Source organism: Rhinopithecus roxellana, chromosome 3 (assembly GCF_007565055.1).
Source record: "Rhinopithecus roxellana isolate Shanxi Qingling chromosome 3, ASM756505v1, whole genome shotgun sequence".
Classification (NCBI taxonomy): domain Eukaryota; kingdom Metazoa; phylum Chordata; class Mammalia; order Primates; family Cercopithecidae; genus Rhinopithecus; species Rhinopithecus roxellana.
In genome coordinates, this window is record NC_044551.1 from 147,803,975 (window position 1) to 147,809,054 (window position 5,080).

A 5,080-nucleotide genomic window follows, 5' to 3' on the forward strand; every position below is an offset into this window, starting at 1 on the left:
AGTGCTTGAATTTGGGAGAAGTGAGGGGAGATAATTTTTTCTACTGAAACTAGAGATATGAAAATAAGTCATGGGGGCTAATTGGGCAAGTGCCTTTCCTGAAAATATCCTGTATTTTTCTGGTTTATTTTGTTTTCTTGATAATCAGTCCTTACATGATCACCAAATTTCCTTTATTATCACATTTAATTGAAAGTGAAAATCTATTTCCTTTATCAATGAATGTTTTGTTTTTACAAAATAATGTGCAGCAGTTGCACAGATCAGTTCATGTGGGTGAATGAGGTCATCTGAGGCTTTCTGCTTTCATACTAGTCTTTTCTTCATTAGAAACATGAAAGAAGTTGCTTAGAACTTCAAGAGACTTTACAACCTTGAGATTACAGGTATGTTTTTGGTTTGTTTCGAAAGTAAATTTCCAAACCCATAGAAAAGTTGCAAGAAGAAAACAAGACTACGTGTATAGTCTTCACCTAGATCCATAAAATATTTATATTTTGCATCAATTTTTCTACTTGATAAACTTTTTTATATTTTAATTTTTTTCACTTCTAATTTATCTATTTTCAGCTTTTACTTTAGGTTTGGAGATACATGTGCAGGTTTGTTATAGAAGTAAACTTGTGTCATGGGGGTTTGTTGTACAGATTGTTTCATTACCCAGGTATTAAGCCTAGTACCCATTAGTTATTTTTTCTACTCTTCTCTGTCCTCCCACCCTCCACCCTCAAGGAGGCCTCAGTGTCTGTTGTTACCTTCTTTGTATTCATAAGTTCTCCATCATTTAGCTCCTGCTTCTAAGTGAGAACATGTGGTATTTGGCTTTCTGTTACTGCGTTAGTTTGCTAAGGATAATGGCCTCTAGCTCCATCCATGTTCCCACAAAAGAAATGATACCATTCTTTTTTATGGCTGCATAGTATTCCATGGTGGATACACATATGTTTAAGGAGAGTTTTAATTCAATGTCGTATAATATGCAGTCTATATTCACATTTCCCTAATTGTCACAAGTTACTTCTTTTCTTGCTTTTTAAAAACTTCATTCAAAATTAATATATGTGCATGTTAAAAATGCAAAAAGTAAAAAAGGTTATCTCATGGAGCTTAGACTATATTCTATCTCTGACCCCATCATGCAAATATTGTGAATCATTTCACAGGTATGGTCTTAGAAATTTTCTACAAATATACACTACATATATTTAGATGGATGGAAACATTGTATAATAGAAGGTATTTTCATATAAACACATATAAATATCCTCTTTTCATATGAGCACATATAAGTTCTACTCATTGATGTTTTTTTAATAACCTTAATTTTTAGAGCACTTTTAGGTTCATAGCAAAATTGAGCAGAAAGTATAGAGAGTTCATATATGCTCCCTGTCACTACAGACACACAACCTCCTCTACCATGGACATCCGGCACCAAAGTGGTACATTTATTACAACGGATGAATCTACATCGACACATCATTACCACCTAAAGTCCATAGTTTACATTAGGGTGCTCACCCCCGGTGCCTGGGGTAACAGGGGCTGGAGTCTCCTAGGGTTGGCTTATATCCTGGGTTTGCTGGAGCATGGAGTTATGGGGGCCAGCCTGGAGACTGGGGCAGCAGGGACTGGCCTGGTTCTGGGTGGCTTGGAGCCTATATCTGTGGGGACTGGCCTGGAGCCTGGAGTTGTGGGGGATAGTCTGCCACTGGGGCAGGCCTGGAGACTTAGTCTGCAGGTACCAGCTTGGAGACTAGGGGTGTGGGAGCCAGCCTGGCACTGAGTTTCACTGGAGAACACTGGTGCGCCGGGCCTGTGGCAAAGTCTGGGACTCACTTTACTCTCCTTCCCCAACTTGGAGGATATCTCTCTCTATGTTGTGTTGCCTGGTTTGGAGAGGTGATGTGATGCAGAAAATGTGAAACTGTTCTTCCTACTTTCTTCAGTGGGTCTTTTTGTAATTCTCTGCTACACACAGGTGTTATAATCTCTCAAATGAATTCCTTAGCTCTTATGAAGATATTTTCATGCATGAAGAGTTGTTCAAATAGATGTTTCTATGAGGGGGTAAGTGCTGGAAAGTCCTATTCCACCACTTTGCTGATGTCACGATCCAAGATCCACACTTCCTCTTTCTCTTTCTTTTCTTTCTTTCTCTCTTTCTTTCTCTTTCTCTTTCTCTCTTTCTTTCTTTCTTTCTTTCTTTCTTTCTTTCTTTCTTTCTTTCTTTCTTTCTCTCTCTCTCTCTCTCTCTCTCTCTTTCTTTCTTTCTTTCTTTCTTTCCTTCTTTTTCTCTTTCTCTCTCTCTCTCGTTCTTTCTTTCTTTCTTTTTCTCTCTCCTTTCTTTGTTTCAAGGCTAGTCAAGTGAAGAAATGGAAGTAGAGAGAGAACAAAGAAATCTATAACCAGTTATGATCAATTAGTTTTAAATAGCACTGCACTCCAACCAGCCCTCACTATCTTTTGATTAGTGGTAGCATAGTATATCTTTCTCCATCCCTTTACTTTTAATCTATATGTGTCTATATTTTAAAAGCGTTTCTTGTAGACAATATATAGCTGGGTCTTATTTTTTGATCCACTCTGGAAATCTGTCTTTTAATTGGAGTATTTAGACAGCTGACATTTAAAGTGATTACTAATATTATTGGATTAATATCTGTGATATTTGTGACTATTTTTTATTTGTTGCCCTTGCTATTTGTTCCGATTTTTGTCTTCCATACTTCTTCTGACTTTTGAGGTATTAATGGAGCATTTTATTATGATGTAGTTATATAATGATTTATATATGATATATTATATATCATATATTATAGAATGATATTATAACATATTATTCCATTTAGTCTTCATTCTTAGTATATCAATTATGCCACTTCATTTTTTTTTTTTTAAGGTGAAGTCTCACTCTGTAGCCGAGGCTGGAGTGCCGTGGTATGATCACGGCTCACTGCAGCCTCAAACTCCTGGGCTCAAGTAATTCTCCTGCTCCAGCCTCCAGAATGGCTTAGACTATAGGCGCACACCACTGTGCCTGGCTAATTTTTAATTTTTTTGTAGAGACAGGGTCTCGCTATGTTGCCCAAACTGGTCTTGAACTCCTGGGCTCAAGCAGTCCTTCTCCCTCCACTTCTCAAAGTGTCGGGATTACAGGTGTGATTCAGTGCACCTGGTCACTTATGCATCTTCTTAAAATCTTTAAAGTGGTTGCCCTAGAATTTGCAATATACATTTACAATGAATTCAAGTCCACTTTCGAATACAGGCATACCTTGCTTAATTGCACTCTGTGAGTACTGTGCTTTTTACAAATTGGAGGTTTGTGGCAACCCTGCATCAAGTAAATTTATTGGTACCATTTTTCCAATAGCATTTGCTCACTTTGTGTCTCTGTGTTACATTTTGGTAATTCTCACAATATGTTAAATATATATCTATATTTATATAGATATATATTTATATCTATATCTATTTATGTTGATATATAGATATAGATATATAGATTTTTTTTTTTTTTTTTTTTTTGAGATGGAGTCTTGCTCTGTCGCCCAGGCTGGAGTGCAGTGGCATGATCTCGGTTCACTGCAACCTCTGCCTCCCAGGTTCCAGAGATTATCCTGCCTCAGCCTCCCAGGTAGCTGGGACTACAGATGCTTGTGACCACATTGGCTAATTTTTGTATTTTCAGTAGAGATGGGGTTTCATCATGTTGGCCAGGCCAGTCTCGAATTCCTGACCTCAGGTGATCTGCCCACCTCAGCCTCCCAAAGTGCTGGGATTACAGGCGTGAACCACTGCACCCAGCCTCTCACTTTAAATCAAATGTCAGAAATAATTATAGTTAGTGAGGAAGGCATTTTGAAAGTCTGTATAGACCAAAAGCTAGATGTCTTGTGGCAAACAGCCAAGTTCTGAATGCAAAGGAAGAGTTCTTGGAGGAAATTAAAAGTGTACTCCAGTGAATACACAATGCTAAGAAAGTAAAACAACTTTATTGCTGATATGGAGTGAGTTTTACTGGTCTGGGTAGAAGATCAAACCAGCCACATATTCTTTTATCCAAAGCCTAATCCAAGCAAAGGCCCTAACTGTTCAAGTCTGTGAAGGCTGAGATAGGGAAGAAAGCTGCAGAAGAAAAGTTGGAAGCTAGCAGAGGCTGATTCATTAGGTCTAAGAAAAGAAGCCATCTCCAGAACATAAAAGTGTAAGGGGAAGCAGCAAGTGCTGATGCAGAAGCTGCAGCAAGTTGTCCAGAAGATCTACTTAAGATAATTGATGAAAGGTGGCAATCATTACAACAGATTTTCAGGGGGGGGAGAAATGTTATATTGGAAGAAGATGTTATCTAGGACCTTTACAGCTACAGAGAAAAAGACAGTGCTGGCTTCGAAACTTCAAAGGGTGCTGACTTTGGCAGCACATATACTAAAAAAACTGGGATGATACAGAGAAGATTAGCATGGCCCCTGCACAAGGATGACATGCAAATTAGTGAAGCATTCCATAAGACAAACGAACGAACAAACAAAAACTTCAAAGGACAGACTGATTCTCTTGCTAGAGGCTAATGCAGATGGTGATTTTAAGTTGAAGCCAATGTTCATGTACCACTCCAAAAATCCTAGGGCCCTTAGGAATTATGTTAAATCTACTCTTGGTGTGCTCTAGAAATGGAACTACAAAGCTTGGCTGACAGCACATCTGTTTATAGCATGGTATGCTGAATATTTTAAGCCCACTGTTGAGACCTACAGCTCAAAACAACAACAACAACAACAAAAAGGATTCCTTTCAAATTATTACTGCTCATTGACAATGCACCCAGCCACCCAAGAGTACTGATGGAGATGTACAAGGATATTAATATTGTTTTCAAGCATGCTAACATAACATCCCTTTGCAACTCACAGATCAAGGAGTCATTGCAACTTTCAAGTATTAGTATTTAAGAAATAAATTTCATAAGGCTATGGCTACCATAGATAGTGATTCCTCTGATGGATCTGGAAAAATTGAAAATCTTCTGGAAAACATTCACTATTCTAGATGATGCCATTAAGAACATTCATGATTC

At 38.0% G+C, this 5,080-nt stretch overlaps 1 non-coding gene across 1 annotated transcript; it reads left to right on the forward strand.

Annotated features, from left to right (window-relative positions):
- The first annotated feature begins 4,407 nt into the window (after positions 1–4,407).
- On the forward strand, positions 4,408–4,517 carry LOC115896615. Its single transcript, XR_004056532.1, has one exon. It is a non-coding gene; the product is annotated as a U6 spliceosomal RNA (small nuclear RNA).
- Positions 4,518–5,080: the final 563 nt, after the last annotated feature.